Raw genomic sequence first — 18,456 nt, 5'->3', positions numbered from 1 at the left:
CTGTAAAACCTCACGAAATCCACCGTGGCATGGAATCCACCGTGAAATATACATCCTGGAATCATACCCCCAGGTTGGGATAGCAATTGACCCCAATTGCTATTAGCTCAATGTGGAGCTAATAGAGTGAGGAAAGCATTTAAGTCTCTAGCGTGCATCCATTGTGCTTCTTCTGCAGGATGGTTCTTAAACTTAACGAGATATCTAGAATATCTTCGGCCAGTTCTAGTGGTCATAAAGTTAGTATCTATGATAGCTTCAGGTTCAAGTATTTCAGTCTCTTCCTCTAACAAATGTGGGTTTTCATAAACAGGGTGTACAGGTAATTGGCCTCTAAAGGATCTTAATAAACTAATGTGAAATGTGTTGTGAATTTTCCAGTGAGGTGGTAATTCTAACTTGAATGCATTATCATTAATTTTGTGAATGATCCTAAATGGTCCATAGAATCTAGGGGCTAATTTCACTACTGGGTATCTATCTACACTTTGTAGTCTACGTTTTTCTATTCTCAACCAAACATAGTCATCAACTTTGAAATTCATTGCTTGTCTTTTCTTATTGGTTTGCTTAGTATATGATTGCTAGGCTTTGGCAATCATGTTTTTAACCTCATCAAAAATAGTATTGTGCATACTAGCAATATCATCAACACTCTAGATTCTATTTGACAAAGATGCAACAGGTGTAGACAATCTATAACCATAAATCACTTCAAACAGTGCTTTCTTTGTAGATGTGTGTGGTGTATTGTTATATGCAAACTGTAATAAATGCAAATGTGTATCCCATGTCTGTGGTTTAGAAATAGTATAAGCACGTAAAAGATCTAGTATAGTACTGTTAGTAGCTTCTGTTTGTCCATTAGTTTCAGGATGAAATGCAGATGAGAAATCAATTTTTGTGCCAAGGTTAGCAAACAAAGTAATCCAAAAGTTGTTACAAAATCTAGAATCACGATCAGAAATAATAACTTTTGGTAATCCATGGTTAGTAAAAACAGTTTTCAAAAACAATTGTGCTGCCTGTGATGCTGTTAAAGTTTTCTTACATGGAATGAAATATGCTTGTTTACTAAACATGTCTACTACTGTCCAAATCATATCATGGTTAGATTTAGTATTAGGTAAACCAGTAATAAAATCCATAGAAATTTGTTCCCATGGTCTTGACGGAATAGACAAAGGCATAAGTAATCCATATTGTTTACCATGATGTCTCTTAACTCTTTGACAAATCAAACATTCAGAAACAAAGTTAGATACATCAGTATCCATATGCGGCCAATAAAAATCTTTAGTTAATGTACGTAAAGTAGATATGATACCTCTATGACCTTGATATGGAGGACAATGAATCTCATTCAAAACAAAAGATCTGAATGGAACTGTAATACATAATCTATTTTCATAAAACATGAATCCATCGTTATAAGATAGTGAATCAATAGGAATAAAGTTATTTTGAACTAATTTATTCCAATCAGCATGAAAAGTAATATCCTGATGATAAGTATCTTTCATAGCAATCAAAGAATCAAAAGATATAACAGAAATATTATGAATGGCAGGTCTTCTACTTAATGCATCAGCCACTACATTTTCTTTACCGGGTTGATATTGAATGATAGGATGAAAACTCTGAATAAAGGATGCCCATTTGATATGTCGGTCAGATATTTGAGGTTGGCTAAGTAAATGTCTAATACTTTGTTGGTCGGTCTTAATCATAAATTCAGAACCCATTAAGTAGTGTTTCCATTGTCTTAAAGCTTGTACCACGGCTAATAATTCTTTGTCATATGTGGAATATTACAGTTCAGAGGGTTTCAATTTACAACTAGAATAGGCTATGAGATGATTGTCCTGCATAAGTACGGCTCCTATTCCTGATCCGCTAGCATCGGTCACTACTAAAAAGAATGGTCTATTAAAATTAGGCAACTGTAGTACAGGAGCATGGGTTAATGCATGTTTCAATAAGTCAAAGGATTTCTGTTGATTATCGGACCAATGATAAACAATACATTTCTTCAGAAGTTTGGTTAATGGTAAAGCAAGTAATGAAAAATTACGCACAAACTTCCTATAGAAACTAGCAAGACCTAGGAATGATCGTAACTCATGCACATTTTTAGGTATAGGCCAGTTCAATATTGCTTCTATTTTCTTACGGTCAACTTTAATACCATCAGATGATACGATATGACCTAAATATTCAATTTTTGTTTTAAAGAACTCACTCTTTTTCGGATTGGCATACAGTTGATTATCTTTTAATAATTGGAAAACCAATGACAAATGCTCATAATGTTCTTTCTCATTTTGACTAAACACCAAAATATCATCAAAGAAGACAATAACACAATACTGATATTTCAAAAATATATGGTTCATCATTCTACTAAATGTAGCACGTGCATTAGTCAATCCGAAAGGCATCACTAAAAATTCATAATGACCAAACTGTGTCCTAAATGCAGTCTTGAATATGTCAGACTTATCTAGTCTCACCTGATGATAACCAGATTTAAGGTCTATTTTACTAAATATGGCAGAACCTTGTAGTTTATCCATAAGGTCATCGACTCTAGGAATTGGATACCTATTCTTTAGAGTGATTTTATTTAAAGCTCGATAGTCAATGCACATACGATAGGTATTATTCTTTTTCTTTACTAACAGAACAGGTGCACCAAATGGAGAACTACTAGGTCTAATCAATCCTCTATTTAGTAATTCCTCAACTTGACTTTGAATTTCTTTTTGCTCTATCTGGTTATGCCTATATGGTGCTTTACAAGGTGGTTGTGTGCCAGGAATCAAATCTATTTTATGGTCTTCTGGACGTGAAGGAGGTAAACCAGGTGGCAGATCTTCGGCAAAACAGTCTTTAAAATGTGCAAGAAATTGTTTATGCCTAGGATGCATATGATTTTCTTTAACTTGCAGTTCATTCACCCAAATGAGATCAGATTTACTACTTTTGCATAATACACGTTTAGCTTGAGTATGCGAAAGCAGTGGAAAAACATTAGATGCATGCATACCATACAATGTAATATGTTTTCCTTGAAATTGAATATTAATTGAATGTGTGGAATAATCTATATCAGGGTTATGCCGGTGACGCCAAGGCATACCTAAAATAATATCACTAGACTGTAATGGTACAACTAGAAAATTTTCTTCTTTCAATGTATTCACCAATTTGAATTTCTAAGTCATGCACTTGCTATGTACCATTATACCTAGTACCTAAGAATGCTGTTTTGATACGATAATGTGTAGGTACAGTCTGTAACTTTAATTCTTTTACTAGCTTTGCAGAAATAAAATCATGAGTACTACCATCATCATGCAAAATAATATTTTCCTTTCCATGTACTAAACATTTCATTGTCAATAAAGAATGTGGAGTTGGCATACCTGGTAAAGTATCCGAAGGAGTGGTAATGTCATCTTCATCTTCCGTGAAATCAGGCATTTCTTCATGTTCATCATCTTCCATTGCTCCAAGGTAGTTGATATGGACAGGTGGCTTGTTCGAATGGCAATTCGCTACTAAATGTCCAGGTTGGTGGCATTTATAACACACTATAGGCTTTGCTTTGGTTACATTGTTTGCAATGGCAGGAAGTCTAGGGATATTAGGATTTGGCTGTGGAATAGGTTTGGGGTTTTGATTGATATTGGATGGTAAAGCAGGTGGTTTTTTCCAATTCTTACGGAAAGATGATGAAGAAAAACGACCTTGATTAAATCTTCTAAAATTTGAGTTGAATTGCTTAGATCCATAGTTACCATTGGGTTGGAATTGCTATGGACGCTTGTCTCTTCCTCGCAGCTTGTCTTCAGTGTCATGAGCTAATGAAATTGCGTCTTCAAGAGTTGCAGGCTTGAACATATTAACTTCAGCGTAGTAATGTCCAAGTAGTCCAGACATATACTTGCACTTGTGTGTCGCTTCAGGTACGTCTTCAAGCATGCATAACTGGAGTAATGCATTCCAAAAATGTTCGGTGTACTAAGGAATAGGCTCACGATCTTGTTGCTGAAGAAGGTCCCATTGGTTTATGGCTTTTTCATGGAATTGTGGAGGAAGGAAATTCTGCATAAACTTTTTCTTGAAATTCTCCCAGGTAGCAGGACAATCTATACTTTTGCGAACCACGGTCCACCAAAGAGATACTCTATCCACTAAATGATTAGTGACACACTTCATTTTATCTTTTTCTACATAGGTTTCCTCATGAAAGTAGTCATCAAACTGACTAATGAATGCAAGAACAGTTTTTCCCTCTCGAGTGCCATTGAAAGTACGGAATTTGAAATTTCTTTTACTTATCTTTGTTTCCTTGCGGATGGATTGAGCTTCGAGAGTCGCGTCGATGGTACGTCGGATAAGGTCTTCAGATTAAGGTTCCTCTTTGTCGGTAGTCGGTCTTTGTAAATTAGCCAATTGAACTTGCAATGCTTGTCTAGCCCGTCGTTCTTCATCCAACTGCATCATAGTTAAGTTCCAGCTTTTGCTCCATCGTAGGTTCAGGTAGGTCGCCTTCAGCCATTAAATCATCCATATGTGGTTCCGTCATCCTGCAAAACTCAAAAGACCTCTCACTCTCAAAATCAAGTTAGCGGGATGAGCGTAGCTCAAGATCGGGTATAGAAGGCTTATATATTTTTGTGTGTGGCTTTCACAATCTTCGTCTTTGGCTATTGTGGGATTTGCAATCTTTGAAAAATCTGTGTTTTATCCTTCTGTGTATGCTGAAAATGCTTCAACAAACCTATGTATGCGAAGAATACCTTCCAATGAACAACTTTGGAGTTCGGAATTTCTGCGCAGGAACAGCCCTTCTATGAGTTTTAAACAGAAGTCAGTTTTGACTTCAGATGACTTATCTGACTTGCAGAGTTGCAGACTTATGTGACTTGCAAAGTTTGAAGACTTGTAGAACTTGATTGCTTTATGTGACTTGCAAAACTTGAACTTGGAGAACTTGCAGTACTTGCTGAGTTTGTGAGGCTTGTGTGATTTAGAGCTTAGAAGACTTAGTGTAATAGCCTTCTCTGAATCAAACGTCAAATTTTAGGGGAGGGGGCCGTTTTTCAGCCCGGCAGAAAAATCGCGGGCATATTCTGATATCTCACGACGAATTTTCGTGAAGCTTAAAGCTTCTTTAAGCTTTCTAAGCTTTACTACTAAGCTTAATAATAATAAAAGCTTTTAAGCTTTTAAGCTATGGAGTCTTATCTCTCTGTATGAAGACGACTTGATGTAGGAGATATCCACGTGGTCCTCCGCCTCTGCAAGCTGGTCCTTCACAGTCTGATGATGGAAACAGAGGTTCTTGATCGCCAGGAATCCACCCGTATCGACCGTTCGCGACGAGATTGACCATAGAGCTCGATTGTTCCAGGAGCTCCGCCTTCGCACAAGATGGATAGCGATTGGAAGCTCTTGATCTCAGCTTCGCTCTGATACCACTAGTGCGCAGATCGGATGTTGTACGCTTGCGTAGTGAATGCCGGAAGGTCCCCGAGAACAATAGAACTCTACTTTTTGCACAAAATTCAAGGTAAAAAGCATGAACGACATGAACAAGAGACCAATTGGGTGCAATCTCCCCCCATGCCTTGTGTGAGTGCTCCACAAAACATGTATTTTATGTATTAATCATCTTCAAGCTCAAATAATAGCCCAAATTATAAAATAACAAGCTTTTAGCTTTTGAGTTTGCTTTAGCACAAATAGAAATAAAGCTAACGGGCGGTGCCCAAAGAGTCTGGAATGCCCAATACAATGTCCAAGTACAAATAACATAATCGTGCGTCCATGCGCATACAAAATAATAAATAAATATCCAACACCTCAATAAATAGGCGTGACAAAATATAGGCGTCATGCCTAAGGTATGCGCCCATCAAAATATAAGTAATAACTCGAATACTCGCTCTCCTCCAATGCTTTCCTCCGCCACTGCTGCTATCTCTACACATCAACTGAAGCATTCACAATCGTTAGTAAAATAATACAACTAAACCGACAAAAGTGAATACCTAGCAGTCTTCAGCTACATAAATAAATCAACTGGTTAGAAATCAATCCTAACCTTAATTTATTACGAGTGCGCACTCTAAACTCATAAATGTTTATTAATTTAATATGCATTTTGCGAAATCACCCGCTATGGAATCACCCATGTACACACTAAATTAATGAAATGCCCGAAAAGGACAGGCGTCCCATCAACTTCTAGCACAAAGAATCCACTTTGTATATGAGCCCCGGTCATCAAAGTTTACGGAATCCACCGTAAAACCTCACGAAATCCACCGTGGCACGAAATCCACCGTGAAATATGCCTCATGGCATCAGAGTTGCCTTGGACTTGTAGAGATACAATTGAGCTTGAGGGGGAGTATTGGGATGGCAAGCTCAACACATAGAGATATTAATGAGATAAATTGCATGGTTAGATGGTCATTAGGAGAAATGCATACTCTCTTTTTTGCCCCTTAAGGAGTGAATAGACACAAATATAGGCCTAACCAATGAGAAAGCTGGGATTTCACATTCATGTAACATGAATCTTCTAGCCATATCTTGGCCCAAATCTTCCCTCAACAATAAAATAAGGGAAAATGTGGGAAATACAATGTTGTCACTTCTTGAAAGTTTGTGACTCAAATTTTCATTTCTCCCCTTTTCAGTTTTCTCCTCTTTCTTAGGCGGAACTCAAATTTATTATATCTCTTTCCCCGCTTCTTCTTTCCTGACGAAATTTTACAGCCTCACTGTTGCTTGCCCTATCTGTAACCCTGTGAAATTTCATTTTCTCTATACAAACACTGAGTGAGTTTCACATGTTTTATGATAGCAGAGCTTGTTCTACCAAAGCCCTAAGATTTTCTTCACAAAACTTTACAAGTATATTGTTCTCTTCCATGGATGTTCTATGGTAAAGTTTTATCTCATTTGGACAAAACCTGTGCAAGTTATGTGCATTCTTTGACATGTAATTTCTTTTGTTTTGGTACTCTAGGAATCTCTTACAGTCAAGAATAATGACCTTTTAAACACTGAACTTCTTTTTCAACATCTTAGGGTTTCTTTGTAAACAAACTTACATATATGTTGTTTTGTTTTTTTGTTGCTCCATAGTTAAATTTTATATTGTTTGGACAAAATGCATACAAGTTATATGCATTCTGAGCTTTCCTTTGTCTTTGTACTCCAAGAATCTCCAAGGGTGGATAACAATGATTTTTTTAAAACTCAACTTCTTCAACATCTTTGGGCTTCTTTGCAAAGAGAGCCATAGGTATATTGCCATTTTTTTATGTTACTCCATGGTTAAGTTTTAACTCATTTGAACAAAGCCTATGTAAGTTATATGTATGCTTTGATCCGAGATTTATTTTGTTTTTGTACTCCAGAAATTTGTCAATGAAGGAACAATGGTCTTGTTATAAGTCAACTTCTTGTTCAACATCTCTGGGTTTCTTTGTGAAAAGAATTACAAATACAATGTGTTTTTTTTAATTACTCCATTTAAATTTCATTTCATTTACAGAGAACATTTCCAAATTATACACATGCTAATAAGCAACTTTTCTATTTGTTTATTATAGATGTCTTCACAGAGGAATAACATCAGTAATATACTTGCAGTGAAGGTCTTCAATAGGAAAAATAGTGGTGGTAATTGGATTTGTGATAAGTACTATAAGTTGGATTGGATTTTGATGCACCCAAGTACTCGAGGGAGTTTCAAGGTGAGGCATAAGGATGTTACAAGCCCCATCAAACATTGAAAAATTAGAATTTTAGAGTTCAGAAAAGTGTCTAATGGAACAAGTACAATAATAGAAGTGTTGATCCAATATGTTCATACGCACAAACAAAACTCTGTATACGACGAGAACTACATTGCAAATTATAAACAAAATAGTAAGTTTTTAAATTTTATCATTGTTTATTCTTTTGCATCAGAGTTATTTTTAAAAATCTTTGCAGTTTTGTAATTCAATCTTGTTTTACTAATAGCTCTATATCCATCGACTTTGCATGAATGGCAGAATGTGGAATGTTTGAGTGATAAGATACATGTTTGACATGAAGGCATAGGTTCTCAGATCTATGATAATAACTCTATAAGTCAGCTTGCAACTCAAAAAATATTTTTTTATAATTCATTGTATGTAGTAGAAAGCCATAGATTGCAGGATGCCCCTTTAGTGCCACTATCTAGTGGCGAATGGTTGATTTTGGTAGCTTGGAGTTGTCAGGAGCATGTAAGTCCAAGATAAAATATGACATCAATAGTGCTATGAAACCCACTAGAGGCTCTAAAGATGTGCATCTTTATTGGTTTATTCCATTCTCATTGTTTGCATATTTGTTTGGTTCATGTGATGTTTTGAAAAAAACAAATATTACTTATCAATGCAAGTGTCAATTCAAGGAATGGATGAGTCAGCTATTAGATGAGTCTTGGCAAGTCAAAAGAACACATTTTGATGAGACCATTGAGTGCAAGGTCAACCAATCTGATCTCACATTTAGGTAAATATTTTTTACTACTTTGCATGCCTTGATTTAATTAACGTAGGTCTTGCTTAGATGAATCGTTGTGTTAGTTACATTTACTTACCATTATTTTTGTTTTTATTATAGGTATTTTATCACTAGACAAACTTTGTGCATTTACTTTCAATATAGAAGATGACTTTTGCGAGGAGAATGGATCAACTTGGATCAACATACCTGAGATGAGACACATACAACTCTCATAGATGTGGTTATCTTATGGAATGGTCATAATCCTTTTGTGGTCAACGCAGAGAGTCATTGGCCCATTTCTTTTTAGAGACAAGAAATCCAATTAATATCCAATGAGCCCCTTTGCAACTTCTATTTGAGTTAGATAATAGAAAAGTCAGGACTCGTAGTGAGCAATGCATGACATGTAAACAATGTGCTTCTCCACATATCCTTGAGATAGTGGAATCCTTGTAATTTTTTAAAATAAAGAATGAATATAAACTTTTTTTTAAACTTCTAAGTACTTTCAATTTTGATAATCTGTTTACTGTGATCCAAGCCTGCAATAATACATACTGTAATTACACTACAAGATATAGGCCTTATACCGACATTAAAAGCGACGAAAATGTTAATAAAGAAAATTTCCTCCGTCGTCACAAAAAGTATCGTTATTGGCGATGCCATAAAATAGTCGGTATTAGCGTCATTATCAGTGTCGATTTGCGATGCTGATACCGACACAAATAACGATGCTAATAACGATGCGTGCAGTAAATTGGGACTCTAATAGCGATGGTAACAAGGAAAAAAAAATTTGTGGCAAGCACTATGTGCTTTATTTGGGCCATACAAAATAGTTTCAGAAATGTGTACAATGCTCGTGTAAATAAAGAAAAAGTGTACTTAAATCATAACACTGATACATGAAATAAATACATGATTACATAATGAAAGCGACCGGTACAATCATGGCAAGAAACTACTATTACATAGAAAATGTCTACACAGATCGCGTGACCAAAAAAGAAGGGTATGTGAGCACCAGGGATCCAAGGGCGAGCTATAGATCATCGCCATCCGAAACCTCATCCCGCTGCAAAGGAGCATTGAACGGACTCTGCAAAAAAAGAAACAACTACACATCAGTCCACCATACAATAATGCATTCTAATTAAACATGGTAACTACAGACAAGAAAGATAAGTGACTTTCAGGGCCGCCGCGTCCATACAATCGCTCGATCAATGCAGTGAGATCGTGCCTCTCTGCATATCGAGTCTCAAGGTTGGTGGGATCATGATTTGTAATGGGGTGCTGCAAAGAAAATAAAATATAGCTGTTAGAAACATAATTGTCAAGACAAAGGATATTGCAAAAAAATAAGCAAGCAAAACAAAAGAAAAACTTACAAAGTCCTCCAGATATGTCCTGTGGCCGCCACTCCCAAGATGATGGATCACTCAGGCCTCTAGTTATACCCTCACCGCCTCGCGTTGCTGTCTCCAACGTCCTGGAGAATCTGTAACCTCCTTCCTGAGTCAGCGTCAGTCGTCCGCGTCTAGCCACTCGAGCTTTGCAGCCCCACTCTTAAGTGCCTTGCATGCGTCCGATCGTCTGTGTGACATATATGCACGCATGCACTCCATCATCCAGCCCGTAGAAAACCTATCTGTTGCGACTGGTACCGGAAACTCCTCATGCAAGGATGCTACTATATAGTCCTTGCTCCCCTCCGGTATGTTCTTCCAATGATCCAAGACACTGTGCCGAAAAACTTGTTGGCACAACTCTCTCATGCGAGCCATTACCCTCCTCCCCTCATCATTCATGATGATGGCTCCTAGCCTATCATCTACAAGGTAGGCATATCCCTTCTGGGTATACCTAAGATGGATCCTCTCCCACCTGCGACCATGCTCGTAGGCATATCCAAGAGACCCTTGTACATCTGGTGTACCGATCGGTGTAGTATCTATCGGAGTAGCACCCATAGGGATGCCACGTGCGGATGACTGAGCAAAAGCTAGAGTGAGTGGAGTAGACGTCCCCACAAGTGTGACAAATCCCGGAGTTGATGCAACTCCAGTAGAACGACGAGACGGAGACACCGCATTTGTGCCTCCACAGTAACCATCTGAGCCACGCTCTATAGAACCGCCACGAGAGCGAGGAGTAGCATCTGTATCTCCTGAGCCGATTGGGGGATCACTGCATCCGAATCTTTACAGCATCTCCTTGAACCACTCCCTCCGTCTGGCCCAAGTCTAGAGCGTCGACCTTGTCTGCTCAAAACTGAAGCATCAGATCGCGCTGAAGTAGATCTAATAGAGTGGCCTGACGGTGTCCGAGACAGGTCCTCATCCGCCATGTCTCTGAATCTCACCATCTGATGATTTAGAGACATGTGCGTGAAAATCTCCTGCAGCTCCTCATCGCTCATCCCTCGACTCATCATGATGATCTAAATATCCACAAAGATCACTTGCATAGACAAAAAATGATGTTAGTATAATCAATTTAAATCATACAAAGTACAATAATATAAATCTTAAAAATTTTATCTTACTTAAAATGCATATCTTATGTACCCTTATAAGTGATTCGTCAATGAATTGAGTAGCTGGATGCTCCAAGTGTGAAGTATCATATGGTCCCATGTCAATCTTCTGACACAACTCGGCATACACTGGAAGGTCGATAGACATGTGTTCTCAAAGAATTCTTGGACTCCTGTATTTCCATCATTGTTACTCGATGCTAGCTTCTCTACATGCTCCAAGCTTTCGGTGGCCTCCACCCCTTGCAATATCGACCCCTTTATTTGCATATTGTCCTCATCTATGCTCAGAACATTGATTTGATCATATACTCTCACATTTCAGGGAGCTGAAGGTATAACATACCACCATCGAGGTTGTCGGGGGTTTGGATAGAAGATTACATATTCACAATCACGTACAAGAGAGATTTAACTATTGTGACATATATCATGTCATAATACAATTAAAAAACAAATGAGTTCATGCACCTGTTCACAATGGGCCGACAACACAAAGGTGTCGCGCAAATCCATCCATTGTTTTTGGAATCTATTTCGAGAAATCCAGATGGACCTCGTCGAACTGTTGCTCCAGCTCCTTCAAGTACCACTTTGAACCACTACACATCGAATAATATCATGGAGAAGCTACGATAATCCACCGTTGTCGAAGGGTTTCGAAAGCAATGTCGCAACTTCAGAAGTCCTTGATAAATTTCAGGATAAAAGATCAAACAAATGAATAAGCAAGATGAAGAAATAATGTGACTCTATTTTATTTCTATCAATAAGAAATTCAAAATTCAAGATTCAAGATGAAGAAACCCGAGTAGCCTCTAGATTACATAGATCATCTATACACTTCAAAGATAATTTCCAAGAGTATGGTCTTCATCGATGAGTGAGAAAGTGGATGAACGTGGATAATTTTCTGATTCAAGTTCCATCATGATAAACAGTTTTCAAATTTTCCATTTTTATATATAATGTTAGCCTTTAATCTGCCCTGTTCCTGGATTATCATCTGTTGCCTTTCAGTTCTTTCAGCCATTAAAGGTCACAATTCATGTCCCAGTGCTGTCAACAAATATTCTCAGCTATCCAATACCTTGTAGATGAGTAATCGAGCTATGAATATAAGCTTCAGAATCTCCCTTCTCCCATAAATGGAACAGGGAATATGAAGCCCATAAATTGACTTTTAATATACCAAAGGTGCAAGTATCCAACAGTTACTGCAAGGATTCAAACATTGTGCTAACCATCAAATTCTTGTTGTGCTGAGCATGCGCTTGTTTCTGAAGAACATATACCCAACAGGTAGACCACTTTCAGCATCATCACAATTACTCCAAACAGGTAATGTGTAGGTTCTGGTGGTTCAATTTCCAGAATACATTGGAACAGCATGGCTTCATCTTCTCCTTTTTACGTGTGTAAAACAGAAATTGCCTTGCAATTGAAGATCAAAAAGAGACAACGCATGAGGGAAACCAAGTCATCATTCACAGAGATAGTCTCCTGTGAGAACCCAAGACACAATTGGTCCAGAATCTTATCTGGCTTCGTCTTCTCTTTCTCTTCCGTCGAGCTTCTTCTGAATGGCGGAATAAAAAAATTCTTCTCTCTTCTTTAGTAGCGCTGCAACTTGGATTCTCCCGTTTCTTTGATGCACCACACAGAAGTACTTTGTGAGCCATTAATTTTGTACCCTCTGCACAGACCTGCACTAGATCATGTTTTCCAGTCTGGAAATCATCATTCCATCCTTTCTGGACAAAACTAGTGATGCCAGGATCTAAAACGTTTTCATGAACTCCCTCCCCAGACAAGTGTTGCCATGTGGCTTCTGCAAGAAGCTTGAGAACTGGATCCTAATGTTGGTACTCCCAATCAATGTATTTGAAGGACTCTTCGAATCATGACGAATGTTCGATAATTTGCTGGCCTATGGAGGTGTGGTAGCTTCTATGCAAACATTGGCTGTTTCAGAAGGATCTCTTCGATTCGTCGTCTTCGATTTCCAGTCCTTCCTCAACTGCGGCTTCTAAATCCTTATTACCTCTCTCTTCTTCATCAATCTTCAACCTCTCTTCTCGATGCCTCATCTCTGCAACCTTCCTCCCCTATAATTCCGTAAGCAATCGTTCACAATTTCGTGTGCTTTTGAGGACCGTAAGTTCGATGGTAAAGTGGAGCTTTCCATGCTTTTATGATGCTATTGGATCACGACGACGTCTCCTGTCAGGCAGCAGAAAGCTCACTCCCAACCCATTCAGAATGTGTCATCGAGCAGCTTGTGCTTCAACGTAATTCGGCTCTCATGCCAGTAAAAACAAAAACTTTTCCTTAGTTCATTCCGTGCCTCCACAAAGGGCGAATCTTGTCTTGGCTTCCAACATCCCAAACAGTAAAACTGATGTTTTTGTATTCCACAGTCTCCACATTAAAACTGATCGTAAGGATAGTCGTGACGATCTCGCCAAGCTTCGGCTTATGAAGAATGGTATCTTCCTTCAAAATTCTATCCAGTTTATCCCAGATTGAAAAGGCTCCTTTTTCTCCCCCTCGTAGATCCAAGAGTGCCTGCTTTTTTTCCCGTCCGTTCCGCCCTCAGGAAAAATCAGAGAGCCCTCCCTTTTCGCTCCTTTTCGACAAGATTAGTGGCCCCTTTCTTTTCTCCTTTCCTTCCAATTTGGCTTTTCTTCCCGAACCAGAAAATCCCCTTTTTTTTAGCCACTCTTCCTTTTCATAGCATGTCACACGCAGAAAAGCGGCCTCCACCTTTTCAACTTCCCGTGCATACCGTAATGCTCGCAAAGAAGCCGATATGTATGATCTATAAGTTGAAGTGTTGCATCAGCCATTTTGCATAACACTTGTTCTATCCCAACGGTCCGTTGGATTGACAAGAGCATTATACTGAAGTAGCAACTCCACTATTGAGCAATGTCCCTCACTAGCGGCAAGATGTAATTCAGTTCTGTTATCATAATCAGCTACATTTGGTGAAGCCCCATCATCCAACACATCCTTCGATGCATTTGTGTACCTTTGCTTGTCCAATTTCTAGTAATGTCATCTTCTCTATGACTACTATGCATGCCTGAAGGCTAAGGACTCATATTGCCTTGCAAGGAATACAACCTTCATCTTACATTTGTTTGTAGCAGGATAAACTGCTTTCCACTTGACCTTGCTCAACATAGGCTGAAAGCATCTCATCTTGCTCTCCACTATGCTTCCAACTCCTCCTCACTATACTCATACGCAGAAAATAAATGTAAACACAACAACTAAATATGTACAAAGTATCAAATCACACACACAACTTTTGGGTGGTTTTCACACCTCGAATGCGCAGCAATACGACACTGTAACAATACTTTGCAAGTTCTCAAAATACTCCATCTCATCTATAACCGTGTTTGGATCCATTGCTCATCGTCGGCTCTCTTGCTCAAACCTTGCCATGATACCACAATCTGTTGTGGAGCGCATTTTCTCAATACGCTTCCACGCTGAAATGTCGTCCGTCCAACCACGCTGCACTATATATTTTATACTATACATTGAAACACTCAATTATTTATCGCATATAAAATATAGATACGACAAACCCTAAACATGTTATCACCTTGGGACTACATCCCCTCAAGAATTCCCACTCCTCGGTTGAGACCTCTACCCCTTCGCAAGATGCTGCGGTCAAAGCTCCATGCAACCATCGCATTGACATAAACCACGGCATCTCCTCCATGCCCTCAAGATATCGAATCGCTCGATGGCATGTACTATGTCGAAATTCAGATCGTGCTTCCTCTCGATCTTTCCTAGCTTGCTAGTACCTAGCGAGCCATGTCTCCATAGAGGCATGGTGCAACATACAAAAGCGATTCACTTTCTCCTCCATTGTAGCATCCATTTTTTTTTCTACCCCATTTCCAACCACCACATCTCCGGTCTCCTTCAGCGATCATGGCATACTGTTGTCTAAATCCACTGTTGATAGCCATTGTGAAATATACACTAGCGCCTCAAACACCAACCAACCTTCAGCCATGCTACCTTCTGGCCGAGCTCGTTGTTGCACAAAGCCTTTCAGGGTTTTCATGAAGTGCTCCAAGAAGAACATCCATCGCGTATGGATAGGTCTAGCAATCTCCACTTCATCTACAAGATGCACAATAAGGTGGATTTGCATCATGAGCATGTTGGTAGGCAAGTACTTCTCAAAGAGATAGACCGTCTCCACTGCTCCCCACCTCACGGATTCAATAGAGGACGTCTTAATCTCCTTTTTTGAGATCCATTGCACTAAAGTCGACAGCCTGTAAATTGCCCCGCGTATTTCTGGAGTAAGGCATCCTGCGATCGCAATTGGTAGTATAAACTGCCACAAATGAGAAAGCATTATGAACCATGACTACACTCCAAATAGCAAAATACGCAAGCCACTTACAATCCATTTGTAGTACAAATCTGACATATCTTATGCCAATCATGGGATTTTAGCCCTAATAATTGGTCGTCTTTAGAAAACGCAGACCTAAAAGAACGCATCATATCCATCGAAGTGCGGATAGACTTGACTATTTTCTTCACAATGCGCTCTTCTTTAGTGGACAAAACCTAAGGAGCACGAGGTAGCTGCAAACGACCATTAGCACTCGACTGTAGCCAAAGCGCCTCCATCTTGTCTACCTCCTTCAAATCCATTCATGCCTCTATAGTATCTCTCTTTCCTATGATGTGGTCCCATAGCAAGCTACCCACATTCTTGAAAATATGCATGGGATCCAAAAAGTGGTTGATCTATAAGTGGGTCCAATATGGCAACTCGTAGAAAACTAAGAACCGTCGCATTCTGTTTGGATGTGACTCCGTGTGGACCATTTTTAGCTCATACCAGCTTTGGGCATTCATACGTATTGAAGGTCGTCCTAGAAAACCTTTCCTGAGTTCATGACCCTCTGGAAAGAAAGCGGCGTGTCCTTGATATACTATCTTCTTCATGGTTCATGACCTTCAAGAGTCTAACTGTGGCCCGCACAATGGACATGCATGATAACCTGAAGCAACTAGACCTATCCCAACACCTCTATCCAGAATACAAACTTAAACGAGCTATGATATATATTACCAACGAGAACGGAAGCCTACTTACTTGAGCACTCTCCAAATTCCAAAAAGTCATGCATCGTCCACATGAGAATGGCTCGAATATTGGTGGACCGTTGACCATCACGCTTGCTCATATCTTGCACAGTGACCCCCTCCTCCCACAAAATCTTAAGCTCATCGACTAATGGACGAAGATACACATCCATATTTTTTACTTTGTAGCGGCCGGGAATGAGTAAGCTAAGGATGAGATGTCCTTTCTTCATAGAAATCCATGGAGGGATATTGTAGTTGACAAGGACTATAGGCCACACACTATAAGAAGTTGAGCGCAGACCGAATGGGTTCACGCCATCCATTGCAAGACTGAGCGGAAGATTCCTTGGCTCTCGGGCAAAGCTTGGGAAGGGAGAGTCAATGTGGCTCCATGCGCGTGAATCCACTGATATTCGTTGAACACCATCTGTGGACCTATTTTGAGCATGCCACGTTGTCAAGCTCGCCATGCCGGACGTATGAAACATGTGGTTTATGCGGGGGATAAGCGAAAAGTGTCTAAGAACTTTTTGAGGGATGGTTTTTCCTTTTAAGTCCTATCGATACCTGTGAGAACCACACTTTGGACATGTCTCCATAGTCTTGTATTCTCCTCGAAACTATAACATCCTCCCCCCCCCCCCTCGTGCTTCCCACGTGCCTCCCCCCAACCCCCCCTTCAAAATTTTATTAACTTTAATTCAAAAAAAAATTATCCCTCTCTCTCTCTCCCCGCTGACAGCACGTCGGGGAGAGAGAGAGAGGGAGTGAAGTGGGAGAAGGGGGGGCATGCAGCCCCCTAGATGGTGGGGAATGCCATCTCCTCCCCCATAATCCATCTCCCTTCCCCTCTATAAAGCCCCCCCCCCCCTCGCTGAGGCATAGTGCCCCCCTCAATCAACGCCAAGCCCCAGCCCTCCTCCCTGGCCTGCATCGTCACGATTCCCTTCCCCCCCCCCCCCATGTGCTCAATGAGAAGAGGAAGGAGGAGAAGAGGGAGAGAGAGGAGGAGAAGAAGAGGGAGAGAGAGGAAAGGAAGAAGAAGAAGAAGAAGAAGAGGGAGAGAGAGGAAAGGAAGAAGAAGAAGAAGAAGAAGAAGAAGAAGAAGAAGAAGAAGAAGAAGAAGAAGAAGAAGAAGAAGAGGGAGAGAGAGAAGGAGAAGAAGAAGGAGAAGAAGAGGGGGAGAGAGGAGAAGAAGAAGGAGAGGAAGAGGGAGAGAGGGAAAGAGAAGAAGGAAAAGAAGAGGGGGAGAGAGAAGGAGAAGGAGAAGGAGAAGGAGAAGATGAGGGAGAGAGAGGAGAAGAAGGGGAAGAAGAGAGAGAGAGAAGGAGAAGAAGAGGGAGAGAGAGAATGAGAAGAAGAAGGAGAAGAAGAAAGAGAAGAGGAAGGGAGAGAAAGAGGGAGAGAAGAGAGAAGAGAGAGAAGAAGAAGAAGAAGAAGGTGGGAAAGAAGAGAACTCGAAGAGAAATCAAAAGGCCAAACATGAAGACTTGTTCGTGGCAATCAAGAAATCCCCTCGAAAATGGTGTCCTCTAACCCACCCGCTATTCTTATTGCTTATTTTTCATGGTTCTCTTCTATATTTAAAGTGCATGAGTTGCATGAAATATTGACTAGCCTAGTACATGAAATATTGTTGTGCGAAATATTGCAAATACAGGATGATTGCATGGGAGTCCAGCGGACAAATAGAATGGATTCTGCATGGATTGACACACATGAAATGATAAGGTTTTCATAAATTTTTACATAAAATGATAGACCTTCGCATAGAGCAATGCTTAAATTAACTAATAAAAATCACGATTTACATAAAATAATAGACCTTCACATAGAGCAATGCTTAAATTAACCAATAAAAATCATGATTTGCATCTGCATAAAAATTAAACACACGAAATGTTAGTTTCTGTTCATAGGATGCATTTGCACCAATGGACAGAAACCTAGACTTTCATATACGCTCTTAGCTTAATAGAAGCTGGTAACCTAACCCTAAATGGATTGTTGACCCAAGTTATGCTTGGTTGTTTGAAAAGGTTGTAAATTCCTTGAGCAAGTGTTTTGATACATCCAAGTTAAATTCTTGTTGGGCATGCAATGGGATTGCGATGCCTTGAAGTAGGAGGTTGTGCATTCAATTGATTGTTAATGTGGTTTTGGATGTTAACCCACGTGAGGTGTGATTGATGATTTCATGGCCG

At 39.5% G+C, this 18,456-nt stretch overlaps 1 protein-coding gene across 4 annotated transcripts in view; it reads left to right on the top strand.

Annotated features, from left to right (window-relative positions):
- Window positions 1–18,456, top strand: part of LOC148013071 (uncharacterized) — a 57,633-nt gene that overhangs the window by 4,847 nt on the left and 34,330 nt on the right. Inside the window, exons 2-4 of one of the 4 annotated variants that reach the window (XM_087668487.1) lie at window positions 3,483–3,575; window positions 7,638–8,571; window positions 8,683–8,968. The exons of 1 other annotated variant lie outside the window; for it this stretch is intronic. The gene's annotated coding sequence lies outside the window, so the exon portion shown is untranslated. Of the gene's footprint in view, window positions 1–3,482; window positions 3,576–3,707; window positions 7,199–7,637; window positions 8,572–8,682; window positions 8,969–18,456 lie in introns of those variants that run through there. 2 more of the 4 variants (XM_087668486.1, XM_087668488.1) reach the window with 2 other exon arrangements.

Source organism: Lygodium microphyllum, chromosome 26 (genome assembly GCF_053477565.2).
Source record: "Lygodium microphyllum isolate KBCC chromosome 26, Lygodium_microphyllum_v1.1.10, whole genome shotgun sequence".
NCBI lineage: Eukaryota > Viridiplantae > Streptophyta > Polypodiopsida > Schizaeales > Lygodiaceae > Lygodium > Lygodium microphyllum.
Note: the sequence above shows the minus strand (reverse complement) of the source record. Positions and strands in the feature narration are given on the sequence as shown.